We start from the raw sequence: 10054 nt of genomic DNA, 5'->3' as shown, positions 1-10054 counted from the left end.
CTTCAGCCCCAGATAATGGGGTTTGGGGTGGCAGGGCTTTGTCTTTCTGCCTTCGGCTCCAGTGAGTTTAATGGCAGTCCTGTTTGGTGTATCCTGAAACCTGCTTGTGGCCCCCCAGGGGAACTCAAATCCCACATTAAAAACTGCTGATGTAGTGGAACATTTTCAAAAGCACATAAATAACTTAGTATGTGGAACTTAGTCTACTATCAGTGAAATTTAGGCATTTAAACCATTTTGGCATGTTCAAAATGTAAAGGTCAATGCCACACACTTTTGAGGTTATCTAATGCATAAGAATAGAGTGATATTAGCTACCAGTTATATTCTAGAATTCTTAAGACTGTGAAGAGTTAACATTTAAAACAATCAATTAAATGATTTTCACATGGAAAATAAATCCTAAAGGAGTTCTGTTTTGAGTATTAGCACCAGTTTTTTCCTTTTCATTCTTTTAATGTAACTTAGATAAACATTTTTTTTCATGTATCAGAGGGGTAGCCGTGTTAGTCTGGATCTGTAAAAGCAGCAAAGAATCCTGTGGCACCTTATAGACTAACAGACGTTTTGGAGCATGAGCTTTCGTGGGTGAATACTTCAGATGAAGAAGTGAGTATTCACCCACGAAAGCTCATGCTCCAAAACGTCTGTTAGTCTATAAGGTGCCACAGGATTCTTTGCATTTTTTTTCATTTCATTTCACCTAATGGCGGTGATGTAGTAGTGACACACAAAGAGCTAAGAAAACAGCCACCAATAGAAAGAACCTCTGATATAACTTTGAGGACATCTTGGGGTAGATTTCAAGTTTCAACAATAATAAAATCAAAACAATTGAAACTTTGAGATTAAAATCGGGGAATTTAGGCTAAATTGTTTGTTGTATCCAAACGTGCAGGACACCTTGTTAAGGCAAGCCTTTATTTATGTGAGCCTAAGGAAAATACAAAAGTTTTATGGAATTAATATCTTTACAATCAGTCAATTTCAGGATAAAAATTTAAATCCAAACAGATTAATCATTGGGAAATGCTATGTATATGTTAAAACTAATAGCGCATTAAAAATTGATTCCACAAGATATTTATACTTTAATACTGCTACCAAATGTAATTATGCTTGAATAAGATTTTAACCCACTCATATCATAATTTAGAAGGAAGCAAAATGGATTCCAGTAATACTGTATTAACAAAACATCGCATAAAGATATGCAATTTTATCACCTGCTTTTTCAGGTCATGCCATTCCTTTCCATTTAGATCAGTTGCAAAGTTGTCCATGACCTTAAGTGAAAGGCATTTTTTTCAAAGTTTTTGAGTAAGGTTCCACAGAAGAAACCTGTCTATTTATAATTCCTATGTCATATGATGATAAAAGGTGTGTTTTACTCATGTTCATGTAAATTTTCAATGTAATATCTGTACACTGAAATAAAATTTGTACTGTACACCAACTACAATTGATGCCATGTTTTAATAGTACTTTTATATTGTTTAGGTAAAAAATACAAAATTCACTCTCATGAGTATTTACATGATAGGTAAAATCTTGACTCCATTGCCACTGATTTCAATGAGACCAGGATTTTACCCAAGGTCTCAGTTTGCCCTATAGTGTGGGTGTTGGTGTTATGAATAAGTCACAAGAAGGTATTCTAAGATTGACTACCTAACCCCTTGTTTTTCTTTCTGGCCCTTTTTGCATCTCGATGTAGATCCAGGAATACATCTTATAAAGTAAAGCCATTCCTGTGAAGTCCCATGGTAGTCATGGAACATGATAGATGATGGTCAAACTAGAAGCTTCTTAAATTAAAGTTTGTATCAGAGATGTGTGTACACATTATTTCTGTACCCGTGTTTGGATTTAATTCCTTAACTAGCCATTGTACAAATCATGGGAAGGACCAGAGACATTTTTATTCTGATCCACAATCTTTCATTGTCCAAGCTTATCTTTGAAAGTCTAGATCACTGTTCGTATTAAAACAGGGGAGGTAGTGGAATCTTTGTCATAGGATTTTTTATTATTATTATTATTTTAAAGAATAGGTTAGACCAATGTCTGTCTGGGATGACCTAGGTTTACGTGGTCCTGTCAGTGCAAGAGGGCTGGACAATATGACCTCTTGAGGTCCCTTCCAGCCCTACACTTCTATGATATAACTGTTTATTATTTCTGCTGTTGGGACTATCACTAATCAATCAGTCTACACATACACAGAGCTAGAGAATATTGAGACACACACAAGAGCAAGAGAAAATAAAAAAGGAGGACAAAATGGTCAAAAATGCACTGAAGCAAATAAAAAGTCTGTAACATTAAACAACTGAGGTATTCTAATGGAGATACTCAGAGAGAGAGAGCGCATACATAAGGCTCAAGATCTAAAAGGTCCTTTCCCAAACCAGAGGAACCATTGCTGTGCACGAAATTTCACAACGAAACTCCACTTCTGATTGATTTTGGGGTAGATTATGTGTTCGGTTTTCTACATAATACTAATAATTATTCTAAAAAAAATCCTTTTCAATTGACATTAAAATTGAGAGTATAGATCAGTAACTTAAGGGCAGAGATCCTTACAAGAACAGTCATTGAAAAGCCATCTGATTCAGAATTAAAGTTATATTTACGAGAATCATAAACTTTTGAAAGTAAGGAAATTAATATTTTAGTCAGTCATCCAGTTTCAAAATTGAGCTTTTTAGCAATACCAGGACAGAATCAGAAACTCAGACTCCTGGGCTGATGGGGTTAGTTTTGAGTCCCTTGATAAGCCTACTAACGCTTATGGGAAGTGTGAGAGGGAAACTGGAATGGACTAATAAGGCTTGCAGGGTCCTAAGGTCCACAGGAGCCCTCTCATCTAGTATATGTGAGAACTTGTTCTGCTATGCCTCACTCTTTCTCATGGTCCTTTATGTGAGCCTGGCTAACTCAGTTGGTAGAGAATCAGACTTTTAATCTGAGGGTCCAGGGTTCAAGTCCCTGCTCAAGCAGAGAGCTCTGTAGAGGCAGTGCTAGCTCAGTGGTTTGAGTATTGGCCTGCTCAATCCAAGCTTGTGCATTCAATCCTTGAGGGGGTCATTTAGGGATCTGGGGCAAAAATCTGTCTGGGGTTTGGTCCTGCTTTGAGCAGAGGGTTGGACTAGATGACCTCCTGAGGTCCCTTCTAACCCTGATATTCTATGATTGTTCCCTCTCTAACCAGCTCACTCATCCACTTCCCTCAAACCATGTTTAGAGGTTTATCTCTGCAAAGAAAAGGGTTAGAAATATTTTAAATACTATTTAAATCTGCCAGACCTGATGTGCTGTTCTCACATTAGTACTTCAAATATTAACATATAAAAGTAGTTTGATTGATGAGTCTGTATACTGTATTTGAATCCAACTGTATCAGTGCAGTAAGCCAAGTAAAATATTAGACAGCTTTTTGGACTCTGGCAAAGAGCTCCATAATTATAATATCATAGTCAATAACTGGCTCCATACTTAACCTGCAAAATTTGAGACTGATATTTCTTTGTCTATGGATTTTGGTTGGGTTGAAGGGCAAAATCAAGCTTGTAATGGAAACATAGCTGCAACCTTAACTATGGAATCACAGGCAGTGGATGAAAATGACTTGCCTAAGGATACAGAATTAACTTCAGAGTATTCATGAAGTCTTGTCTCCCTGTCCCATGCTCAGACAACAAATGGCCTCTCATAATACTCTATTTTATTTTATTTTTCTAAATATTTGTTTTTTGGGTTTCAGGGACTGGGAAGGGAGGCTGGTGATGGATTAATCATCTTTCATCTCAAAATCTTTTAAAAACAAAGCTATTTAAAGTAACTTGAAGTGCAGAAAATAATCTTAAAATAGTTGAACTATTCTCTATTGGGACTCCAATTTTGCATATTAACATTCACAGGGTGAAGAATTTTGTGAAAACTTGCAAATTAGGTCAGTAGTGAAAAATCATCATTCATGAGTGAAAATATTAATTTTGCTATGAAAATATTAATATTGTAAAAGAACAAATAGTGAAACCTCACATATTCACTTCAAGGGAAAATTTAAAGATTCTTCCATAGAGGTTTTGCAAAGTTTGCAGCAAAACTTTTTTTTTAAAAAATGATTCTGCCTAATACTGCCTGCCATTGGGAGAAAAAAAAAGTGATAGCGCTGAAGTTTAATCCCGAAGTGTTTTGATTTTGTGAAAGTGCTAAAAATGTAATTATCTATTTTATTTTATGGTGGTACAATTTTTTTTTTCAAACAACTTTCCTCGGGGAGAGTGCTGAACTGGTAAGCATTCCTGGTCTTGGGTCTGAGACCAATGAGATACTTGGAATGTACAAGACACTATATAATCCAAATTTTGTTCTGTCCTAGCGGTCAAAAGGTAGTGCTTATCTTGGAATTAGAAGAGGAAGAATACCCCCTCCTCCCTCAATATGGAATTCCTACTACTTTGATCTAATCAGTGCTTGCTATACAGTGCACTTTGTATAACACAGCTGTCAGCAGTGGTAGACAGATGAATCACCTTGACACTTCCACTTTAGTACAGCACCTAAATCAAATGCATCTGTAAGTGTGGGCTATAAACTATACGTCACCTGCTCAGGGGAGATGGAGAATGAGTGATGCAGATGACAGTGACATTTTCTTCTTAAGAAAAGGTAACCTAGCTGGATAATGTTTAAATCCAGCATGTGGGACCAACTCTAGTGAAGTTTCATTGTGAATTGGCTCCCAGGCTTCTTGATTGCTAGGCAGTTAAACTGCTTCAGAGTAGCTACAGTGAAAACAAAGGCAATTTTCTTTATTTTTCTCCTCTTTAAACTTTTAATTAGCGCTTTGTGAAAACAGTTACTCTTTAAATGTGTTCATTCGAACACCACCTATGTTAGCCAAGCCTTCTACTATAACTATGTCATACCAGAGGAAAGGGCAACTGTGAAGAGTGTATATAATTGTATTGTAACAGGACAAGACCATGCAAAAAATGTGTGAACAAGTAGCCAAACAATAGACAAGTAGTCCTGGTAGAGTATTTCTAGTTGTTTAATGTCCTGCTTCATAATATGACTTAAGTGATAAGCTAAATACATGCTCCTAAAAAAGCCCTGTCATTATTAAGGTTATCCAAGTGGACACTGTAAATAGGGATCCAACCCATGCCACTTAAAAGAACAGACCTCTATTCAACCAAGATCTATATAGGGTCCCAAACTATAGTTCTGTGCTTCTAGACTTAAGCTCTTACTCCTTCTCAGAGAGTAAATGCATACTCGGGGATCCTGCCCCAAATTTCTCCTCCTTCATGCAGATGAAAATAGCAGTAAGTAACAATTTCTTTCTGTATCCACTATGGGGATCAGTGCAGTTTACATGACACTCATTTTGACTGTAAAGTACTTACCTTTTATTAGGTTTGGTGTGCAATAATACATTCTAACCATAGATGCTTCCTGTCAAATATGTGGAAAATATTTAACAGATCTTAAATTAGTTTTAAAACAGTATGGCAGTAGTAAAAGTCATGTATTCCATAATTTGAGTAGCAGAAAAGACTTTTATCAAGTGGAACTCTACCATTTGAATTATAAAATGCATCTTCTGGAACCAAAGCTGACTATTACTTTCATTTTCACTCATATTATGCTTATGCTAGACAGTGTCTTTTTTATATTTGTCATGCAGCTTGACCAGAATCCATTAAAACTTTATTAAATTCACATTCTCCTTATTTTATAGGCTGAGTCTCTTTTTCCATGATCAAGGGTCTCCAATGTAATCCTAGGAAGCTAATTACAAGGGAGAATGAATTGAAGGAATTGGCACAGTAAGCAAAAATATTGGACAACTTTATATAACTGTTTGTTTGCTGTAAAAGTACTAACCTCTCAGTAAGTCTCTATGTAGAGAGGTGGTGCTGTTGATATGTATAGTAGTTTATCTCAGTATAGTGTGAATTAAAAGAAAGTGGGACCTTTATTTTCAAACCTGCTTAGAGGTACTAATTTAAAGGTTTTGCACTTGCCACTAAAAGGTTGTTATTGAGACATGTTTAATGATCATTCTGTGTTAGCCTATTCCTGATAGTTGCAGCATAGGTTTATAGATTCAGTTCTGTACTTCAGAACTAACCAGTATAAAAAAGAAGCATATAGCCAGAGCAAGAGGAACAGTAAGTGAGTTTTTTCTTAAAGTCCTAATTTAGTCCACATAATGAAAATCTCTTTATCAAAGCCATTGACCTATGGGGTAAGGTACAGCCTTTCTTAGTCCTTTGGGGTCACAAGAAGAAAAAAACCCATTTCAGCATCACAGGTACATCTTATTAGACACACAAAGCACTTGTTAACAGAAAATATGGGATAGCTCACATTTATCAAAATTATCCTTGACATTTCCTTTTGCTCAGCTGAAAACAGTATCTAAGCTCCCAAAGCTACATGTTACTGGCTAGAGAGAAACCCTTGGTTTTGGGTTTTCTTTTGTAGAGGACATCAAAATGAATATCTAGTGAATAAGCATTGTTAACTGCAGTTATTTTAATTGCTTGATTAGCAATATTTATGCCTATGTTATAGGATTTTTTAATTCTGGAGACTTCTAAATATTTCCATAAGTGCAGCTAAATCCTTACAGTTTGTTCTGTTTAAAAAGATGATGCTTATAAACACCATGCAAGGTGTTGTACACCCCTGAAAACGAACATCCTCAATTCACAGAGCAGGTAATGTATATCACAGGGAGGGGAGATGCAAGCTTTGCAATTATTCCCCACCCGGCTGCCTCTACCTGTCCCGAAGGAGATCACATTCAGTTGATGGCCCCTCTGCAGTTGCAACAAAGGTGCATGCTAGTGAAAGCTGTGGTAATACTTTCTTTAATGTGTTAATAACTTTGAAAACCTAGCCTGCACGAAGCCTGTCTTTTTTTCTTCACTTAGACACTAAAAGAAGTGTTTGTGTGTGTTAATTGAATGTTGGCATTGCAAAGTTAAATATAATTTATTGTTGAAATTATTATATGTATCAATAAACAACACAAAAAGTCTCTTTATGGAGAGAGGGAAAACAACGGTTAAGACGGGAACACTGTAATTGTGAATTGCATTATTATTAAGACTGACAAATCTGATTTAGTTGTCATGCCTATTTTAAATAATTTTTATCAAAATTTGATGAAGGCAAATATGATTATTTCTTAATGCAAGGGTACCATTTTTAAATGGTAGTTACAAAGGATTTTTTTTTTATAAAGTATACCTCTTGTTTGTTTTCACACATTTCTGTAGCAGCTGAAGGTACACAGGTAAGAGAATCTTGCAAAAACCAAGTTACTTAACTCCACCAAAGTTCTTCCTACATGTTGTCACAGGCTTCTAGCTATAAGGAAAATGAGTTAATAATGTGACAGGTTGTGTCTGTTGCTATGGAGAATTCAATCAAACAACTGAGCAAATCATCAGTACAGACTGCTAATCTAGCAAAGTTTACCACCTGTAGGCTAAGGAAAGCATTAAACAACCTCCACATTACCAGCAACCTCGTTCCAGGTTATCAAAAGAAAGCCTTTCCATATGATGCACACACACCTTATTATTCTAGTCTAGTTTACTACATTCCTTCATCAATGATGTAGCTCCTTTTCAAAACTAATCCCTTCCGCATACTCTCTGCCTCCCTCTCTTCGTCAAGAGATGTTGACAATAGAGAAGCTTAAGATTTAAGTATATTTGAACATGAAGTGAATGTTCTGCCTTTAAGAACATAATCATTTGTGTATAATCAATTGATTCAAAACAGGTTTCAAATAATTTAAACATCTCTAAGCTTGTGATTCTCTTTTATCCTGGCCTATTCTAGCTCATGCTTCTTTTGCTAAATGGACTCATTCTTCTCCTGCTGTTCCTCCTCCTCCTCCTCTACCTCACTTTACATCTTAATGGCATACATCTGTTAGTGGACAGCTTGCACAGGATGAACATAAGGCGCTCTTTTCCAGGGTCAACTTAATTGCCAAGCTAGGTCCATTTAGCCTATTGAAATGTATCTTCAAAATTCCAGAAATTCTGCTAATGACAGGTATCTTGGAATATTGTGCTACATAATAAACATAGTTGTGCAGGCCTATGTGAGGTCTGTAAAATCCAGTGTCTCATCACAGATATATATTTGTGTGTGTGTGTGTGTGGGTGTGTAATATATAATTATACTAACGTCTGTTCCCTATAATTTCAAATAATGCAGTCATAGTCTGATTTGGGTTTAATTCAGGATAAAGGAATATGAATGAAGTTACATAACATTAATGTTTTGATAGATTTCTCTCTATATAGTGGTCACCTTTGAAATGCAAACAGATATCATACATTTGCCACACATGGGGAAAAACTGATGTTATCTATTGGCAAATGCTACCTTTTTTGATAATCACACTGTGCTTTCTGGAGATTGTTATAGAATAAATCTGCTGTCATATATGGGTATGTTAACAATAGACAGTAGTTTTCTTAATTCTCCATATTGTGAGCTATTTAAGAGTTGGATAAACAACTCACAAAGCATTTGATAACGAAGAAATGGCGTACAAGTGAGCTGATTACATTAATATTGTCTATCAGCAAACACTTCAAAGTTATAATTGAAGGGCCTCTCTCTATATGCTTACCTCAGATGGGAATGAAACAATTGTAGTAATTTTTGTGGGTGCTAAACTTTTCTGCATGATTTGATATGTTCAAAGGTAGCACTGATATCTTAATAGTGTATTATACATTGTAACTAAACCATCATTTATAGTATAGATTTTTATCATTATTGTTGTCAAAAAGTCTGCCTATCTTTAAATATAAAAAAATCAGAAAGCTACAGGCTACTATATTGATCAATAATAAAAAATATTTAACTCACCCTGTATCTGTATTATTAAAAATGTACTCAGAAACAGCAAAGATCATTGTAAAACGTGACTCGTTGCCCTCTGCATTTGAGAAAAAAGGCTCCTTGATCCGCTGAAAATGTATATATGTATATATTTATGGATCCTAGAAATAATTCTGTACTAGGTCTTACTTAGTTCAATGAAAGTTTGACACAGGTGCTACTAGAGAATTGGGGCCTCAACTATATTTGCTAAAAGTAGATATAAAGCTTACCTGGCACTATCCCAAGCAAGAACCAAACTCTGTATCTGGAAGGTACTAGAGGAAATTAGGGCTTGGCAGAAAGGAAGCAACTCCACTGAAGGAAAGAGAGGCCTCTGGTTATGAAATAGAGCTCAAAAGGGGGCTGAAATGGGTGGGGAAAAAAAAAGATTGTGTTTATTTTTGCCCAGTGATGTATATAATCACAGTGACCCACAGGAATTTATAGTAGAATATTTTCATTACAGTAGCATGGCTGTTATGTGTCTTATCATTCATGCACACACTGTCACAGCCAGACATTTAGATCAACCCTTCATTGACTTGTCTTCATCTAAAAAGAAGCAAACAGGGACTGATAGAGGAAGAAATAAAGTCTAAGAAATCAGCTATAGATATTAAAAAGGGAAAGGGTAGAGAAACATAGAAGAGAATTGATTTACACTAATTAGCTGCAGTTATCAGATGTGCCTCTTAGTATGGTCTAACTTCTTTTGTCCTGCTGAGAAATCCAAGTAAACATTATGGGTCTGATTAGCTGTGTAGCTGATATATCCAGGCTTTTTTTGTATTCTGAATTACAGGCAGGGAATTTGAAAAGTAGTACCATATGGAGTGAATGTTGTATTTGTCATTCTAAAAGTTATCAATGCACTTTTCTACAAGTACTAGTCGTGTCAAGGATTTGTCAAGTAAAGTGGTGGTATTGAATATCCATTTTATTGCACCACATTGAGTCCATCTGTAGAAATAAATCATATTGCTAAGTTTTTGAATCTCCAAGGAATGCTGACATTTTTATAGTCTCTGATAGTGTATCTTTAAATTCATTGTTTAAAATTAAATTTTTGTTTGGTCAATATGTAATAGATGTCCCATGTACTGTATATGTCCTG

The 10054-nt window shown here is 35.6% G+C and overlaps 1 non-coding gene across 1 annotated transcript; it reads left to right on the top strand.

Annotated features, from left to right (window-relative positions):
- Nucleotides 1-2932: 2932 nt before the first annotated feature.
- TRNAK-UUU (transfer RNA lysine (anticodon UUU)) lies at nucleotides 2933-3005 on the top strand. Its single transcript has one exon. It is a non-coding gene; the product is annotated as a tRNA-Lys (tRNA).
- Nucleotides 3006-10054: the final 7049 nt, after the last annotated feature.

Source organism: Gopherus flavomarginatus, chromosome 8, assembly GCF_025201925.1.
Source record: "Gopherus flavomarginatus isolate rGopFla2 chromosome 8, rGopFla2.mat.asm, whole genome shotgun sequence".
Lineage (NCBI taxonomy): Eukaryota > Metazoa > Chordata > Testudines > Testudinidae > Gopherus > Gopherus flavomarginatus.
The sequence above is the reverse complement of the archived record's forward strand: the minus strand, read 5'-3'. Positions and strand labels throughout refer to the sequence as shown.